The following is a 20,742-nucleotide window of genomic DNA, read 5'->3' as shown; positions in this document are numbered from 1 at the left end:
AGCCAAATACTATTTAATTTACATTAACAAATTAGAAGATCAGCTACCTCTCTGCTACCCTGCATCATTAAGAAATTATTTCTTGGGGGCCCAGCGCAATAGCATAGCAACTGAAGTCCTTGCCTTGAACATGCCAGAATTCCATATGGGTGCAGGTTCTAATCCTGGCAGTCCTGCTTCCCATTCAGCTCCCTGCTTGTGGCCTGGGAAAGCAGTTGAGGACATCCCAAAGCCTTGAGACCCTACACCCCCATGGGAGACCCGGAAGAAGCTCCTGGCTCCTGGTTTCAATTGGCTCAGCACTGGTTATTGCAGCTACTTGGGGAGTGAATCATTGGATAGAAGATCTTTCTCTTTGTCTCTCCTCTTCTGTATATATCTGACTTTCCAATAAAAATTTTATAAAATAATAAAAAAATTATTTCTCTATTTGATACAGAAAATCCATTTTCAATGTAAAAATAAACTTAGGGCTTGTGTATAATTTTTAGTAGTAGAGTTCACCTTTTCAATTGTCAATAAATAAATAAATCAAACCTACAGTCAGATTAACTTTAATGAAAAGTTAGTATTTTTTCAGGAATTTTTAAATAAAACTATAAAGTCAAGCTGACCAAATTTAGATTACCTTATTGTTGGTTCTATAAAAGCACACTTAAAATTTCAACATAATCACCAAAATTAAAAGGGAATTTTAATTGATTAAAACTGCGTTAGGTTCCTAGTGTGCACATTTTAGAATCTTTATGTTTTATTGAAAGTTTGGCTATAATGTGTCATGTCATGTTGGAGGTCTTTCTGATTATCTTAGGAGTTGTGTATGCTTCCTGTACTTAGATAGTAGGCTTTCTACTATTATTTTGTCAAATAGGCCTTCTAATCCATTCTCTCTATATATTTATCTTCAGGAACTCTCAAAATACAAATATTTGGTCATTGAATAGTATACCATTGATTTCAAACACTATTTTTCATCTTTTGCATTTCTTCATTTTTTTCATCTGACTGACATATTTTAAGGATTTGAATTATAGTTCAAACAGTTTTTCTTCTGCTGCACTGAATCTCTCGTTAAAGCTTTCCACTGTATTTTCTGTTTGACATGTGTAGGCCTCCACCTGGAAACCACAGTGAGGGGCCTCGCGCAGTAGTCTAATGACTGGAGTCTGTCTTGCATGCTCCTAGATCCCATATGGGTGCCAGTTTATATCCCAGCCGCTCCACTTCCCATCCATCTGCCTGCCTGTGGCCTGGGAAGGCAGTAGAGGACGGTCCATGACCTTGGAACCCTGCACCCACGTGGGAGACTTGAAAGAGGCTCCTGGCTTTGGATCAGCTCAGGTCTGGCCATTGTGTTCATTTGGGGAGTGAGCCAGTGAATGGAAGATTTTTGTTTCTGCTTCTCCTTTTATCTGTAAATCTTCCTTTCCAATAAAAATAAGTAAATCTTAAAAAAAAAAAGAAAAGAAAACTACAGTGAGGTTTCATCTCTCTCCAGTAAGAATGGCCATCATATATAAATTAAAAAAAATATTGGTCAGGATGTGGGGGGAAAGGTAATCTAATCCACTATTGGTGGGGATGTAAACTAGAATAATCGTTAAGCAAAATAGTTTGGAGGTTCCACAGAAGTAAAAAAAATAGTTCTATTGTATGGAACCATCCATCCCACTCCTGGAAAGTTCTCTGTACTTCATGTTTGTGCAATTCAAGTTGCAATAGGTAAGATAACAGGATCAACCTAGATGCCCATCAACTGCTGACTGGATAAAGAAAATGTGGTGTGGATATATACTGTGAAATACTACTGATATGTAAAAAGACTGAAATCCTGTCTTTCGCAACAAAATTGATCCAACTGGAAACTGTTATGTTAGTGAAATAAGCCAATGTGCGAAAGACAAATATGTTTTCTCTGCTATGTGGTAGTTAGTATAGAATAAAAAGAGAGTATAGGAATAAAACAGAGGTGACTTTAGTGTCTTTTTCAGCCCTTATTTGCATGTACTCTTTTTGAACGGTGGTTTTCCTGCTTTGTATTTGCTAGATGTTATGGTTAGTGATGAACTAAACCTGTGGTTGTAGAGTGGTTTAAGATTACGTCTTTGCAAAAATTACAGAACAAAAGAAAAGGAAGTAGGGATGAGGACTAAGGGAGGGAGAAAAAAGAGAGGGCAATACAAAGGATTAGAAGGAAAAAAGTGTTATCACAGTATTTATAATGTGTTCCCTCCCTCCCTGCAAAGTCTTTGTAAACCTGGATTTTCGTTTTTGCTTTCCCTGAAGTCTTCAGAGGAAACTTATAAATACGACCGTACATCTGATCGCTAGATTATACTCAGAAGTTTCCTGTTTGCAGCTGAGACTCACATGACCCTTTCTAAAAACATGTGCAATCTAAAAGCAACTTTCAGAGGAATCAGCAGAAAGATGTTCATTAAAAAACAATAATGTTGTGCTCACATGACTCAGTCTTAAAATAGACCTCCATATGTATCGCAGGTTGCTACAAAGCAGTGATCTACCATTTGCCATTATAACCGACATGTTACACAGGCTGAGCAGGTCATAATATTTACTTTTATGGAAATAATGGCAATAGGAAAATATCTGGAATTTTAGGATCTAGCAAAATAACTAAAATAAGAACAAACTGTGTCCTTACAGGTTTTGGAAATTTGTCTTAGGGTGACTTACTTTATATTAGAGTAAAATAATTATTATACTAAGATCATAAAAACTAAATGTTGATTTCTTAATTCACCTGTAGTATAGCAAGCTTGACAGGTTTTCAGTAACAGAGCCATTCTATTAAATGGTGTGATAGGCTCATTTAGTGATATAGGACTTGAGGTCACTCTTCTGATGCAACAGCAAAGCACAGAAGCCAGTGACAGGCTCAAGAATATCAGCTCAAATGAATAGGAGATACAGCATTTAGCAAATGATTCCAGAAGATAGCACAGATCAATAAAAGTATAAGTTGATGTCTTTGCTGTAATATCAACTTCTTCAAGGAGCCTTTCCCGACCCGTCGAAAATCACCCTTTTGTAGTCTAGTTCCTTACCATGTCTATTTTTTGTAGTACTTATATTGTGACGCATATAGACTTTTTGTTATCTGTTTGCCCTTTTAGAATTTAACCTCCTTGAGGACTAAGAATGTGATTTCATTTGTTCACAATCTAAAACGATGCCTGAAAAAAATATTTTCTGTTATTGGATGAATAAAATCCAAAGAAGGCATGTATCTTTCAATGGATAAAAGCAAAATCCTTTCTTAAGAGGAATTTGGGATACTGGACACTACTTACCAGGACAATGTGAAAAATAACACATGTGAAAAGCAATGTGAAGAATAATACAAGTTTCCTCAGATCAGTTTTTTCCATGTGAAGTGGGAGACATAAAGTGTCTCAAAATCCATAAGCCACTTTATAAAACACAATCAGACTTCAGGTCATATACCTAAGTACAATATTGAAAGTGTTGAGTCTCTGCTTTCTACTGAACCAATTATAAAAAGATTATAATCACCAAATGTTGAAAGAATTGGATACACGCAGTAAGAGATACATAGGCAGAATATTCTAAGCAATTAGAATGCAGTTATAGTCCACTGCTCTATGAAATGAATTTAAAAACAAATTCAGACATATCTGGGGATAATTAGGACCAGAAAAGTCGAACTGAAATGTTGAAACAAAGCATTTATAAAACATGAAATACTTTAAATGTGTTCATGAAATTTTCAGCATTTATGATTGTGTTGAGATTTTTTATTTTGGCAAAGGGGAGGACTTCAGTACTGTAGCAGTAAAATCATCAGTAAGCCACAGGAGACTGCTTACTCCATTGCTTAAGGTTTTCACTGAGTAAGGTTCGGTGTGTAGTGTTGGGAGGATTAACAAGCTTCAGAGGTTTGTCTCACGGGGTCCAGACCACTGTGGAGAAGGGCAGTTCAGTCCCACAGCTTGTTGGGGGTAGACAGGGTGGAAGACACTGAAAGTAGGTGTTGTATGAAATATGGCAAGATCAGCTGGAAACATAAGTAAAGACAAAGGTAACTGCCTTGAAACAGTAAAGTTTTTGTAACAATCACTTTGAATGAATAAATGAAGTTGTGCTTTCTTAGAAGGTAAAACTGCTGTTTTTGTTTTTCTTCCTATTAAACAGTCATAAATGTTGCTGAGAACTTGGTAATAATCTCATCTCCTTGGTTTTTACTTGAAAGACAATCACATATAATACATTATAGTGTTTTTTTTAAAATCATTTTGCATTTGAAGTACAAATGACTCACATACCCTGAGAAAAGCAATGTGTTCTCACGAGCAGTTAAATGTATTTAATGGCAGAAATTGCAGGCCACTGAAGCTATGACCTATTTTGTGATTGAATGTAAACGACAAGCTCGTGAAAGGGGTGTAATTCCAATCCAATGACTTTGCTTGGTTCAGTCTGCTTCTATCTTTTGCTTTATGCTTTTAAAGCACTGGTGTCTTTATCTATTCTTTGTTCCGTTTAATTTATTTAGTAGTGTGCACCCTTTTGTTACACGTAAGAAATACTCATTTCCCCTCAGTCTCTTATTTGTCTTATTCAGTGTCAACAGAACAGTTTTGTTTAAAAAGGAGGCAGCCCAGGTCAGTGTTTGACATGCAATGGGCAGATTCTAAGTTCATGTGTACCACATTCATTTCTAATACCCTTTTCTTAATAGCATTTCCTGCTGAATATAAACATAAGCTTCATATTTAATGTCAAATGTCAAAAGGAGTACATGCTATGTATAGCAAGGCATCATTATAAAAGTGAATTATTCTTTAGTGTTTTAACTAGAAAGCTCAAATGCCTACCCATTTTCATCACAAACCCTAAAAACAGCTTCATACATCTAAAAAGCAAAATGAAATTCCTGCCTTCATTTTGCCTGATGCCCGATGTTCCAACATATACTAACACATTTTTAGCCTATTTTGCTTTCCTTCTAGAAAATTCAGTTTTAGTTTAGTCTTTCATTTGACTTCATTGTCTATTCATTTGGTCCTTTTTCATTTTCCTGATTGAAACTTGATATATTCAAAGCAGGAAATGAAGAAGAATGGCCTTCCATGTTATTTCCTGAAGATAAAACACAATTTTAAATCTAAGGAAGATAAAAGTAAATTCCAATACTGAGTTAAGGATTAGGAACAACAGAGCAATCTGAATTTTTTTTTTTTCTGAGTAAATTTACAATGCCTAATGATTCTTCAGGGTTTGGTATCTGGTTCCTTACTGGTGCTCTGTGCTTTGCAGATCGATGAGTAACTTTGTGTTTTGACATCTGAAGGCTTTGAGAATCATTTTTCTCTAAGACAAACCCGATGGATTATGAAGAAGAGTCTGTGTTTTGCCACTAAGCTTCAAAACTTGCTTTTCTTGAACCCAGCTAGACACATTTCAGAGGTGCCCTGTTGATTAAACCTATGACAGGGCAACTCCCAGTTAATCCCCACTTCCCCTTCCTTCCCAGCCTCAACTCCTCTCTTAGTTCCTCATCATCCTCACCCATAAAATCACTGAGTTAAGATCAGACTAAGGACCTTTGGTAACTATGTTGAAAGGATCTGTTCTGCTGTTGACTACCACGATGTTTGGCCTACTCAGACAATAATATTCTCTTCCTTGCTCAAGAACATGTAGGGTTCCCAAGGGAAAATATTTCCTTTCCAAGTAGGGCAGAAAACATTTTTAAAAGGGGTACTCTGAGCTGCGGGGCGATAGAATGAAATGGCTGGTAGAGTGGAAGAACAACAGAATGCAGACAGGAAAAAATTCCAGGGAGCTAACCAATCTAACACGATCCAGAAACTATCTCCAATCCTTTCCTAAAATCTGTATTTTCAGGAAAGATGGGTTATATAAAATATGTATTTTATAATTTTTATTTTAAAAATAATTTTTGTTGAACCTGGCAAGGTAGCCTCGTGGCTAACGTTCTCACCTTGAGTGCACCAGAATCACATATGGGCGCTGGTTCGTGTCCTGGTTGCTCCACTTCCCATCTACCTCCCTGCTTGTGGCCTTGGGAAAGCAGTCGAGGACAGTCTACAGCCTTGGGACCCTGCACCCATGTGGGAGACCTGGAAGAGGCTCCTGGATCCTGACTTTGGATCAGCTCAGCTCTGGCCATTGCAGCCACTTGGGAAGCAAACCAGCAAGTGGGAGAGTTTTCTCTCTGTCTCTCCTCTCTGTAAATCTGATTTTCCAATAAAAATAAGATATTTTTTTGAAAAAGATTTATTTGCTTATTTGATGGCAAGGAGGAAGAGAGAGATTTTCAATCTGCTAGCTTACTCCCCAGATGCCTGCAACAGCCAAAACTGGGCCAGACCGAGCATGCAGTCAGGAATTCCATTTGGATCTCCTTTATGGGTGGTAGGGACCCAAGTACCAGAACCGTCTCTTTCTGTATTGCCAAAGCTGTCTTAATCTTCTGCTCTACAATGTTGGTACCATGGATCATTTTCAAAGTAAAATTTCTTTCCTAGACTTGGGAATTATTGTCAAAATCATTTTAGCACCTAGATATTAATCATTGAAAATTTTAGGTATCATTTTATTTTTCTTTTATTCTTTTGTTGGACTCAGGTAATTTAAAACGATGCAAACATTACTAAAGCAAGAGATTATGCTTAAATACATCTTAGATGTTTTAAAATTAGTGTTTCTAAAATTATCTAGAGATTGAGCTGTCATTAGAAAAATAAAAATTGCAGTTATTTTATCATACAAGTGCAGAATTATTGCACAATAGAAAATCTGGGATGTGTCTTGTCTACTTAAATAAAGAAGATAAGTCAAATTATCAGATACTAGAATGTAGGTATTGTGTTTTATTTTTCTCTCTCCCTAGAGTCTGGGGAAAATTGGTTCTGATTCATTCACTTACTCATTAATTCATTTAACAAAACTTGCAGCAAATTATTATGCCTAGTAGTTCTTGTTAGTGAATAATAGTTATTTTGACACCTGAAAAACGCTGCCTATTATCTGATAAAAAAATCTTTCCCAATAAAGGTTCAAGAAGTGATTTTTATAAAAAATGGCTAGACAATTCTAAAATTTATGATACATAAAAGTTAATTTGAGTAGCTATAACAATCTTGAAGAATAAAAATACAATACATGTAGTACCTTATATTAATATTCCGTAGAGCAAGAGGACAGTGTTTTAGCACAAGGGGTTAAGCCACTCACTGTCTGTGACACTTGCATCATATATGAGTGTCAGTTAGCTTAATGGTTTCACTTTTGTCCATCCAGTTCCTGGCTAATTGCTCCTGGGACGGCAGTGAAAACTAGCCCAAGAACTTGGGCCCCTGCCACCGAACTGAGAGAACTGGGTAGAGTTCCTAAGCCTGGCTTCAGCCTGACCCAATCTTGATTCATGTGGCCATTCTCTCTCTCTCTCTCTCTCTCTCTCTCTCTCTCTCTCTTTCTCTCATTCTACCTTTTAAATAAATAAATATTTTTTTTAAAGAAAAGAGATATAACAGAACTTCAGAAATCAGGCCAGAATGTAAGTACAAAATAGACACATGAACCAATGGAATAAAATAGTCTCCAAACAGCTCCAAACACATATGACAAAGACGCCAAAACAATTTATCAGGGAAAAGCATAAATGTTTTAATAAATATGCTGAATGTCTGCTTTAAGGAGATTATCTGTCTTGAGTCCTACTTTAAAATAGGTGTAAAATCATTTAAAATATATAATATGCTTAGATGTGAAAAGTGACGTAATACAGACCCACCCCACTCTTCCTTGCTTTCTCTGTCTCTATCTTTGCTACAGGATTATCAATTTCGTTCACTTTTTCAAAATCAGTTTTTGCTATTTAAAATTTCCTCAAATGTAACGTTATGATTACTACATTGTTGTTTTTTTTTTTTTGCTGTGATTTTCATTATTTTCTTTCTTTTGTTTACACTGTACTTAATTTTCTCTTCTTTTTTTTTCTAGTTTCCCAAAGTGGAACTTTACCTTGTTAACTTTAGATTTTTCTTCTTACCCACTGCATACATGTAATGGTAAATTTCTGTCTACACACTGTTTTAACTGCATTATACAATTTCTGACAAATTTCATTTTCTTTTAATTTAGTGATCCCACTTCTGGGAATAAATCTGAAAGATCTAAAACATACACATGAGAAAGCAACCTGCACCTTGTGTTCACTGCAGTACAATCGACAGTTGCCAAAACACAGAAACAACCTAGATGCCCATTGAAGGAGGACTGGATAAAGAAACCATGATATATCTACTCTAAGGAATATTACGCAGCTATTAAAAAGAATGAAATTTTACTTATTGCAACAAAATGGCCCCAACTGGAAACCATCATGCTAAGTGAAACGAACCAAGTCATAAAGGACAAATATCATATGTTCTTTCTTATATAAGGCAGCATTTATATAAAATACAAGATTAAAAGGTATGTAGGTAAATATATATACATATATATGTGTGCATGTATATATATACATGTATTTGTATATATATATATATAGTTTCATAAATGAACTGTGTAATGGAGACTAGTGTACTGGAAAGTGAATATGCAATGCAGTATGCCCTCCGTATCTCTCCTCTGACATTTAAAAACTAGACAACAGAAACCCAATCTATCCATCTACTGCCATGGCCATTTGTAATGTGAGTTGGAGTAGAATTCTAGGGTTAGTGCACAACTTTCTATCATCTGCATTACGTTTCAGGGCCTGGTGCTTTCTGATTTCACTCTGCAAACCAGTTCTCTGTACTGATGGTCTGCGGGAAAGGACCCTCAACCCAATATTTGCTAAAAAGTTATCCTTAGTTTGTCCCCTCATCTTCACTAATTTTTCCTCTTTAAAATAATGCCAAGGGTGGGTATGTGAAGAGAAGCACAGCCTCATGTGGGAGTGAAATGACTTTATATTCCTATTAAAAGTATCATCTTTCTTTCAGGACACACTTAAGAGGGGTGAGCCAAAGGAAAGTCACTGAAATAAAAAATTAGACAATTTTTTTGGAAGCAAAAATAGCCTTTCTAAAGGGTTGTTTTTATTTCCTTCCCTATGTATAAGTTTAATTTTCCCAGGATTGCTGTTTACAATACAGCACAGTTATTTTAAGATGGTCCATGTCTCCTTTTTTTCCCCCAAGGAGACTAATGATCCAAAAAAAAAAAAAAAATACTACAGGGAAGAATCTCCAGTTCCAAAACTTAAATCTACTGTTTTGCCCCATTTTACTGTTTTATGTAAAAAAAAATAAATAAAGGAGCAATCCATATAGCAACTAACAATGCTAGTGTCAATTTTAGTCATGTCCTAAAGAAGTTTGCATTCTAACGACTGTCAATGTAATTTATTAAAAAAGAAAAAAAACCCAACAATGTGATAGTCCAAAAGAATGTGCCAGAATGGTTTTCAAGAAACAAGTGTTTAACTGAAAATTGTAGGTACGCAATTACACCAGCACAAAGTTGGGTCAATACGTCAAATGTAGTAAAAAAAAATATTCCTAAGAAAATCTAATTCTTTCCAAACTTACCTTGTTCCAGTGTATGTATGTTCCTTAGTGTCAGATTAGAGAATTTGTCCTGACCATTAACAAACATGTGTATTCAGTTGTTGTGTGAACGTTTTTGATCTGGGTGCACCAAGACAAGCTTCCTAAGCACTGACATTCTCTTCTCCAGTAAAAAATATTTTCCCAGTCAGCACAGAGCTGCTTTGGAGCATGGTGCAACTGCTTGTCACTGTCAGACTCTCTGCTTCATGACTCAGAACACCAAGTTAAACTAGAATTTAAACAGGAAAGGTCTGTGGATTTATAACTGGCCAGTTAAGATGTCTAATCCAAATCTGACATCATCAAACACTATGGATTGATTCTCTTTAACCCATGCCCTAATTTTCCATCAAATGAGAATAAACAATTATAGATGTACTATTTTGTTTTTATAATATATTTTCTCTGAGTTTAAGAACAGGGTTGCACTTCCAAACTGGTAATTTGAACATTTCACAAGTTTCCTTGCCTGCACTGCAGGAATACCAAATACCAAGTATTTTCTTTCTTTCTTTCTTTTTTTCAGTAACAAAACAAGGACAAAGGTAATTGAGAACACAATAGTAATAAATGTTTGGAAACTGGAAATCAGACGGGCTAGCAAGAAAAATCCCAAATTGGCAATGGCCATCTGAAGAGAAACTTGTACTAAATAACTCTCAAAGAATACAAGTTAATGATATCACTAACCTCTGTAGATGCTGGGAGATCAGGACTGCAAATTAAACTACAGCTGAAAATCTTAAAATGAAAGTGTTAGTTCCTCTGAGCCTCTCTGTTCCCTGTGCAGTTTGATAACAGCTCCTTCCTCATTCCTGCAGTGTTCATCGCTGCAGAATATAAAATACTGTATCCGTAAAATAAAGGCCACATGCTAAAACAGAGGGTGAGCAAGCAGGCGTTTGCCCTTCAGGTCACAGGTTGGAAGTACATTTTCTGAGGACTATATAAACAGTCTATGTTGGCACTGGAGATTCTATTATAGAGCATGTCCAATAGTAAAGTCCTTAGACAACAAGCCAAGTGTTTGCAAAGAGAGTGTTCAAAAAGCCACTGCACTCATTTCTCTTAGACCCAAGAGATAAGAGACCAGAAAAATTTCTTATAACTTACGAGATTGAAAAGAATCTTTGAAAGTCTCAATGGAGAACTGAGAGTTAAAAATGGGAATAAATAAAATTCTAGGACATCAAAGGAAAAAAAAACAAGTTTCATAAGAAGGATTAAGAATGGCTAGGGACTTGGATATCACAAGCATAATTCTAAATTGTACAAAACAACCAAGTATTGTTTCACAATGTAAAGAAGAAATTATTTTTTTCCTAAAATTCCAAACATTAGCTAAGTACAACAGTATAATAAACTCAATTTGAGATGTGCAGGGCCTCCAGAATGTGCTCCATAAATATTAGGGATTAACTAAGAGAGAGAGAGATGTGAACCTGAGTCCCAGGTTTTCAGAGTTTGGTAGGGTCAGGGGTGGATCAGTCTGTGTACTGGAGTAGACTCTAAGGCACCTCTCAAAGGAGGGTAGGGTACCAGTATATGCAGTAACTAAGGAGAGTTAACAATACGGAAACTGAATTTAGGCTAGTCATGAACTCTGATGCAGCTTTTCTGTGAATCCACAAATATTATAAAATCAAAAGTTCATTGAAAAAATAAAACTCTATTTACAGGTAAAAGTCATGGATGTAAGCGTACACATGGAATTTACAAAAAAGTTTGTGAAAAATACAAATTATGAAAACTATGCAAGAACCTCAAAATTTGTGTACAAAAATAAATGCTATATTTAATTTTCTTTGACCTTTTAGAAGTACCCTTATGTACTAATGTAGAATAACAATCAGCCCTAACTTTTTTCAGTTTTGAACTGGAAGATCCAGATACTGAAATGTAAGCATGGTATTTAACAGTATGGAGGCCAATGTTAAAGATACAAAGACATAGGAAAGTGGGAGGCAGGATAGAGAAAATGATGGTTGGGGGAATGTCATTTGTAACAAGCTTGGAAACACCTTTTGATGATATTCTATGTATGTAAATTGAGAGGGAAAATGAATTTAAAGGAAAATACGTGGTTTCCATATATTACAAATGTTCTCCAAGGAAACTGTCATATGAAATAATGCTTTCCCCTCCCCCCTAAATCACATTGTTAAGCCAAATCAATTTGGTTTAGCAAATTTAGTGATTCCAGGAAGGACAAATGGTCAGTAACAGATCCATGTGATTACACATTAATGATTCAGTGTAAATAGATGCTAATTTATATCTAAAACATCATTATGCCTTCTTAGGGTAAAGAATATTGTTTATATCAAGTACTGACTCCATTTTCCTACAAGTACATGTAAGACTATCTCTCATTTTGTAAAACCAAGTTGAGGTATAAATTAAAGGAGTTCTCTTATATTGTGTTTATGTTACCAGCTATTTGAGAGTACATGGCATTACTTGTGTTACTTGTACTTACTTCTTCAAAAGAAACTTAAAGGACAAGCATCAGAGAACAGTTTTTTAAAAACAGAAACAAGGAGTGTTTACTGTAACTGTATCCATTGTGTGAATTTTGACCCGCTCTTTAACTAGCCTTGAATTATTTGCATATTGGTAAAAGAGAGATTCAGTTTCTCCCTCAGAAGCATCAGGCATGTAGTTAGAAAAGTTTTACTTATCTTTACCTTGTCATACCTTTCCTGCCTCTTGAGAAAGAATGAAGCCCTCATCTAAAGTCTCTGGTTCACATTCTTTGTTGTGTCTGTAACTTTTCTCATAGAAAACAAGATATCCTTGTTGAGGCATTCCTTTTTTTTTTTTTTTTTTACGTTGCATTATGTGACAGTTTCATGGACTCTGGGATTCCCCTAATCCCTCCCCGTGCCCTCCCCCATGGTGGATTTCTCCACCTTGTTGCAGTATCAAATTCAGTCAAGATTCTTTCATTGCAAGCGTATACCAAGCATAGAGTCCAGTATCTTATTGTCCAGGTAAATTCAACGGTTTCTTGAGGAGACCATCTCTGGTCTGAAGGCAGAGCTGGCAGAATATCATCCCGATCAATTGGAAGCCACAACATAACATCAACGACAATTTACAACATTATGGAATTAATTGACATGGTATTGAGTAACCAATATGTTAAAAAAAATTCAAGTTCTTAACTACATCCTGTGACTACTTCATTGACATTTCAATTTTTGTTTGCATACAGAACCGGCTGCTATACACCTTAAAGTTGCTATAGGGTACTATTCAGCTGTCTCGCGTCTGTTTTCATTTTAGTATTTAGCAGTTTATTGTGTTGAAGCATAATTTTGCTGAACTTGGCAGATATTAGGATAGTCTAAACTGACTTATAAATCTAACAAGGCATTTGTCAACACTTGAGATGCTAGAACAGTTTTAGGAGGGGTGTGTAGAGAAATCTTCAATACCCTAGTGAGGAGTAATTAATCTTTGTGTCCTACCTAGTAAGGTATATGTGGATCCGCGCTGACCGTTTCCTGTTTGGTTCTAAGCTTTCCTTGTATTTCTCTGACTGTGTATTCTAGATTTGATAACAATATGGTAATTTCTTACACTGATTCAAATGTCTTTCATTGTTTTGCATTATTTCAAACCTGACTGTCCTCTTTCAGTTCATGCCTCACTGCATTTGCCTTGATGTCCTGTGGTTACTGTTCTCAACCTGTGATTAAACCAGCAAGACTGAATTATAGTGGGTAGATGGAAGCCTGGTGGGGGACAGAGAAAATGAATTTCTAGTCCAAGTGAAATTTCATTCTGGGCTTCCAAAGGAATTAATGAACCTATGACCTTCAAAGCATTTTTGAAGGATCCACAAAGAATGACGATTTTAACTTATTTTTGGACAAATTGTTGTTATGATGATAATTAACATGAGTATTTTGAGAATTAGCTTTTAGTTTTTAAAATTTTTTTCCTTAAGAAGCAATTTCACAACCCATAAAAAGGAGAGCATCTGGATTCCTTAACACACCTCCCAGGAATGGAATAATGTCAAATGATTGTAGTTCTCCCCTGCTACTCCCTTTATTATTCTAGGAGAGATTTGTTGTGAGTTTGGTCACATGAAGAGCAACTCCTGACCTTCTTTCCCCAACACAGCTAGTGTTGAGAATAAAGGTTTTTAGTATGATCACTTTATGTAGTCCTGTTGATTAATGGAATCATTTAAGAAGTGGGAGAGACCTAGGAGATGGCACTACGGTTCAGCTTTAGGTAATTGGCCTACCCACCTTGGGCTCACTGTTTTTCAACATTCAACCTCAAGTTTCCCTTTCATACTACTGTTTTACACTCTAAACATTTTCTTTGTGTGTGTAGACAAGAGCTCCTTTTGTTGTGAATGAATTCTTCCATGTTCTTAATATTTTTAATAACACCCATTAAAATTCTAATAAAAATATTAGATACATTTTTCCATGTACTTGATTGCAACACTATAGAAATTACTATGATTCTGTTTTACAGATTGGAGGAGTTGTGCCTTTAAATGTTAAATAAGTGATCCAAAGTGAAACTGTCCAACAGTTGTCGATACTGGACCTTTTACTTCCATGTTACAGGTCAACCATGTCCCTAACCCTCAAATATAGTATGCCTAGATGATCGCCCCCATTCTCTGACAGCCGCCATCTGACCAAAGCTTCTGTAAAGGTCTTGCCTTTTGGGAAAAGTTTCACCTTAATCGTAAGCTTCATGAACCCTGTTAGTTTGATTTTCTAATTTCATAGTTGCTGCATCTTCTTGGTTTAAAATTCTTCATTTGACTTCAAAGGTACTAAAATGAAATACCAACCAACCAAGATAGTAGCTGGAAGATGTCTTTCTCTGTTTCTTCTGTCTGCAATTCTGCCTTTCAAATAAAATAAACCTAAAAATGTTTTCAAAAAAAAATCTTAGCTTTCCTATCTATTGCCTGGATAACATTTTTACCATAGATAGATATTACTTAATTTTTTATCCTTAGATTTCTTCTCTTTATTCTTTAGCTTCTGCAACTTCCAGTTTAATTTAACATGAGCACTGGAGGTTATTTATGCCACATCAACCATCTAATGTATGTCTGGTATGCTATTTGACAATATTTAAATCTGCTGTGAAGAACTATAACAAAGAAGAGAAGGATGAAATACACAGGAGGCATTTAGTATAGAAAATATGTTGGTAACTTACAATGCTGTTTCCATCTGTTCAGATTGCTAGTTACAAAATACCAATGACAGCCTGGTTTGTCAACAGCATAAGTGTATTTTTTCCAGTCCTGGAGGGCAGAAAGTTCAAGACAGGGTGCCAGCCAATTCAGTTTCTAGTGACAGCCCACTTCCCACTTGATCTATGACTACATTCTCACTGTGTCTACACATGGAAGAATGGTTAAGGTCGCTCTCCAGGACCCCCTTTCTAAAAACACTAATCTCATTTCTGAGTGTTCCACTCTCATTACTTAAGCACCTTCCCAATGCCCTATTTTCTAACATAGTTAGATTTATTTATTTTTATTGCAAAGTCAGATTTATAGAGAGAAGGAGAGACAGAGAGAAGTGTGTTCTGTTTGCTGGTTCACTCCCTAAATGGCTGCAATGGCCATAGCTGAGCTGACCCAAAGCCAGGAGCCTCTTTCAGATCTTCCACATAGGTGCAGGGTTCCAAGACCTTGGATAGTCCCTTACTGCTTTCTCATGCTACAAGCTGGGAGCTGAATGGGAAGTGGAGCAGCTGGGATACAAACCAGTGCCCATGTGGGATCCCGGTGCATGCAAGATGAAGATTTTAGCCACTAGACTACCATGCTAGGCCCAGCACTTACATTCTTTTAAAGGATTTTACCATCTTATTTGAATTTCTTGTTTGCTGTCCTTTCTCTACCTTGTATGTCACTTCTGCACATCTAAACTAAACACTCTCAAAACACAAACACAGTGACATAAATATCCTGTATTCCTGATAGTAGCTGACATGGGGATCCATTGCCTAATACATTTGAATGCATAATGGTACAATCTGTGTATCTTGGTTAGAAGTTTGCTGCTTTTCTTTTGTTACTATTTTCATAAAACTGTTCATCTGTGAAATAGCCAATATTTGAAGAAGTAGGTGTTAATGTCTTTGAATTTTTTTGTTGTTAAATATGTGTATCACCCAGGTTGTTCAGTGAAAAAAGTTTCCTGTTTTGCTAAAAACCAAATACGAAACAAGGCAATTTGCACAAACACATATCTGTGCATTAAACTTGTGCTTTATTTTTATGTAATAATGATGCCTTGTAGTATAGAAGCAATTCATTATAGCAGTAAAAACTTTGACTCAGTAGTCAAACACCAAGTGTTGAAACCTGGATTTATGATTTAATAGTTCTGGGACAATGGATAGGTCTATTTTATATCTAGGTGCCCCAGGTTCTCATCTATAAATGTTGTAAAAATAGAAATAATACAAGGTACACTAGAGTTGTTGCATGGAATAAGGTGGTTAAAGTGAGCACAACTGTTTGGAGCAGTGTCCAGCATATGGTAATCCATCAAAATATGTTATCTCTTAGTATTGTCCTACATTCCGTTTTAAACAGATTTCCTTTTTCTATACTCTGAATAGCCTTATCATAAGGCCTGAAAAAGCTGAAGTTAGGCTATTGGTCATTAGTTCTAATAATAATGCTCCCATTCTGTTTGTTTTGTCCTGTTGAGTTTGTGAGCCCTTTTCACATTCATTGCGTCATTTGATTTTCACACACCTCTGTGACAAAAGTGGTCAACTAGTGTTTCTCATTTTTTAAAGATAAAGAAACCAAGACACAAAAGGATTAAAGTGGCTTACCCTGCTCACTCAGAGGATGATCATGAGCTTGAGGCGGTATAATTGATGGTCATGTACTTGTCCATCACTGTAGAACAGTTTCTACGGACAAACAGTAAGAGTCAGTCCCTCATTGTCCTTTCTTACATTCTTCCTTTTAAAAAATAATTAAAACCCTAATGGAGATAAGGGCTTTATTGTTTATTCCACTCCAGTGTTGTTTTGTTTGTTTTGCTTTACTACAATCTTCCTTCTATTTAAGACACTCATTAAGTTCTGAGGAAATGGGAAGTAGAGCCTTCTCACAAAACTTTACTTCCTTCATTCACACCATGTTGTTTGTCATGTTGACTCGTGCCTTAACACAAGAGCTGGAACAGCACTGACCCAGAGGTCACTGTCTGGGTTAAATTCCTTTTGGTTAGTTTTCAGCCTCAATGCCTCAAGATAGCTGCCTCAGTTTCCCCACTTGCAAAAATAGAGAGAACACTATTATTTCCCTCTTAGAACTCTTACCAAGATTGCAAGAAATAATGTATAAGTGCAAAATAAAGTATGCAAGAAAACACCTTGTAAAATAGATATGAGTTTTTTTTTTGAAGATTTATTTTTATTACAAAGTCAGATATACACAGAGGAGGAGAGACAGAGAAGAAGATCTTCCATCCGATGATTCACTCCCCAAGTGAGCCGCAACGGGCCGGTGCGCGCCAATCCAAAGCCGGGAACCAGGAACCTCTTCCGGGTCTCCCACGGGGGTGCAGTGTCCCAATGCCTTGGGCCATCCTCAACTGCTTTCCCAGGCCACAAGCAGGGAGCTGGATGGGAAGTGGAGCTGCCGGGATTAGAACCGGCGCCCATATGGGATCCCGGGGCATTCAAGGTGAGGACTTTAGCCGCTAGGCCACGCCGCCGGACCCATGAGTTATTGTTTTTACACATGAGATAAAATAGCCTTCATCCTTTCCTACTCTGACTGGTATCACTGCAGTGAACCAATCAGACTCCACAATGATCAAATAGACCAAAGCTCCATATTGCATTGTTACAGAGACTTTTGACTCTCTCAGAGCTGCTTCCCCCTCATGTGTCTGAATGAAAATGTTCATGATTTCACACTGTCTTGTAACATATCTTGACATGTCTGTTTCCTGACTTTTACCCTCATCATCATGGTCACCCTCCAGTTTTGCCTAGGATTGGTTGCTATGGCAACATCCACCACCCAGTCAATGGTCAAATTTCATTTCTGATATGACTATTAGAAAATAAATGATCCGTGTAACATTTTGTGGTTGTTTCCCTGTTCTTTTATGAAATCTCTTAACTGTATGAAGCATCCGTAAATGTAATGAAAATGCCATTTTGAACATTTGAACAGTAATTTTTTAATCCAGAAAAAAATATTATTCTGTTTCTCAGTGTTTCCAAAATAGCTTTTGGACAATATAAGGTTGAAACAAGAAGGCACTCATCATCTACTGCAACCCAGATTTTATTTAGTCAGGCTGTTCCTTGTTTCGTATTAGGAAAATGAAATGAACTGTAACGTTTTATTTGCAAAAATGGAATTTCTCCTTTTGTTTTTATACTGAAGGCAAAATGACAACTCAACTATTCCAAAAGCAAAAAAAATAAACAAAGAAAAGACAAAAAGAAAACAAAGAAAATAATTTACCTTTGGCAGCCCACCACTGATTTCCAATTGTGCCCCCAAAAATAAAATACATGATATACCTGCTGGTTAAGGCTAGAACCATACATTTTCATGATAATTTTCCAAATGGATGGTTAAGGTTAAACCAGTCTGTGTTCCAACACTGGATGTTATATGTCAACAACAAGCATATTCATTCCTTTTAACCTGACTAACTCTGAAGCCTTGTATTTGAGTTCCTCAGTCATAGACAACTAGGAATGGAGTTGAAGAAGACCTCTTCCATGTAACGGTATTACATATTGGGAAGTAAATATGAGCAGTTAGAAATATGACCAACCTTCTGCCCACACCCCTGTTTTCTCCAGCTCTTGAACTTCGCCTACCTCTTCCATCTTTGATAATACCCTTTAAATGACTGGTGACGGTTAATCATATTTAAAACAGCATTTATCAAAAAAGCACACATAGATGTATAAAATAATACTCTAAATTTAGTGAAGGCAAAACTAAGTAAGATTTCGACAAGGCTCTTTTTTTTTTAAAGATTTATTTATTTTTATTACAAAGTCAGATTTACAGAGAGGAGGAGAGACAGAGAGGAAGAGCTTCCGTCCGATGATTCACTCCCCAAGTGAGCCGCAACGGGCCGGTTCTGCGCCAATCCGAAACCGGGAACCAGGAAGCTCTTCCAGGTCTCCCACGGGGGTGCAGGGTCCCAAGGCCTTTGGCCATCCTCTACTGCTTTCCCAGGCCACAAGCAGGGAGCTGGATGGGAAGTGGAGCTGCCGGGATTAGAACCGGCGCCCATATGGGATCCTGTGCATTCAAGGCGAGGACTTAAGCTGCTAGGCCATGTTCCCGGGCCCTAGACAAGGCTCTTAGAAGATGTTTCCAGAATAAAGCTTGGGAACTTTTATCAAGTATCAGTAGCCATCAGTCTATACAGTACAATAAGTGATTTTAATTAATAGACTTCCTTTTGGAAGGAAATCTCACTTGATTCGTTTAACAAAATGAGGATTTGTTTATATATGAAGACAAATACAATTTGTAGAAATCAAAAAGCTTTTTAAAAATCTGTCCATTTTAGGTTATAGATGGGATATGCAAGAATGGATGACTTAGTCTCACTCTTTGTTGAATAATAGTTTCAAAGAAAATGATTTAGGGAATCTCGCAAAAATTCTAAATATCAAACAAGTTCTTCCTGCCATATTGACATTTTCCACAAAATAGAGTAAATATTAAAGCCAAAAATCAATGAAGTGATTCTTTTTGGAACAATGACTTATGTGTATGTTAGAAGGATGGTGGATATGTATCAGGAAAACTGATACGAAAACCAGAAAGGAATCCAAGGAGAACAACAACACAGTATATGAGATAATTCTCTATTGTGATGAATCTAGCTTCCTGGAAATGGAGATCCACCAGTGGTTTCTCTATAAACAGGAAATAGTTGAAACATTTACAATGTTGAATGTCATTCTGGGGTATCAGTTGAAATGCTACTGGAAACACTTGAATTCCATACTGAAGAACCTGATTTTGAGTCCTGGCTCTGCTCCTAGTTCCAATGTCCTATTTATTTGCACCCTGTAGCTCAAGTGTTTGTGTCCCTGTTGCCTATGTGGCAAACCTGAGTTGAGTTTCTCATTTGCAGCTTCAGCCTGGCCCAGCCTTGGCTGTTGCAGTCATTTGAGTACTGAACCAGTGGATGACATCACTCAATATAAAAGTTATTTCATGTAAGTTTTTAAAATACCAGCTAAATGTGATCTTCAACTTATAACAATCTATTTGCCATGTTTTCCGGGACATTATATACACTGTGGAAATTATTATTTTTAATAAATTAAATGGTACTTTTAAAAAGATAAGATTTAAGCAAAGGTCAAGGAAAAATAATAATGTATTGAATTTTCAATGAAGAGAGAGTTAAACAGTTTCCTGAAATGAAATTGTACATCTACAAATCGAAGGAATTTTCCTACTAGTGAAATCCAAATCAAGCCAAAGCTCAGCTGTTAGTATTCTAATAGGTGTCAAGTAGAGTCGTTTATGTTTGTATGCATGTGGTTCAAGACTATAGAATATAAAGGATATTAGTGCAATGCCCACTTACACAAGAACTAAAATGCTTAAACATTGTGGCTAGTTTTCATTCAGTGCTTTGAAAGAAGAGGTTATCAGTGTGCTGAACTTTGAGCAGCTTTTGCTGTACCTGCATGGATGGTTCAGGTTAACAGTCATCCTTATAAAAGCAATCTCCAGTGACTACTGCTAAAAGAACAAAGCCAGGAAAGCTTGCCACTGCAAGTGATTCGCTGGTCAAGTAACACAGGTGTTTAATTACTTTAATTATGGCAATACAAATAATAGCTGTGACCAACTTCTACCAATAAAGCAGAGCACTCATGAGCTCAATTTAATAGCTGTTGATGCTAATCACAGTGTGCTCACTGCTATTCCATTTGCTCTAGAGGGTATAGAGACAGCCACATTACAAAGAATTAATGGCCTCAAGAAATGTTGTGAGGAAGCAGGGTGAACACATGGGAAGGAATAACAAATACTGCAAGGCAGTATGTCCATGGAGCAATGGCTTCCTGTTCTCTTAGTGGCAAATAAGAAGTCACACAGAGC

General features: G+C 36.5%; 1 long non-coding RNA gene across 1 annotated transcript in view; it reads left to right on the top strand.

Annotated features, from left to right (window-relative positions):
* LOC131480468 (uncharacterized) overlaps positions 1 to 19,958 on the top strand; it is an 82,012-nt gene extending 62,054 nt beyond the window's left edge. The window contains exon 4 of the long non-coding RNA XR_009245555.1: positions 19,760 to 19,958. This is a non-coding gene — a long non-coding RNA (uncharacterized LOC131480468). The remainder of the gene's footprint in view (positions 1 to 19,759) is intronic.
* Positions 19,959 to 20,742: the final 784 nt, after the last annotated feature.

The sequence above is a fragment of the Ochotona princeps genome, chromosome 6 (assembly GCF_030435755.1).
Source record: "Ochotona princeps isolate mOchPri1 chromosome 6, mOchPri1.hap1, whole genome shotgun sequence".
Taxonomy (NCBI): domain Eukaryota; kingdom Metazoa; phylum Chordata; class Mammalia; order Lagomorpha; family Ochotonidae; genus Ochotona; species Ochotona princeps.
Note: the sequence above shows the minus strand (reverse complement) of the source record. Positions and strands in the feature narration are given on the sequence as shown.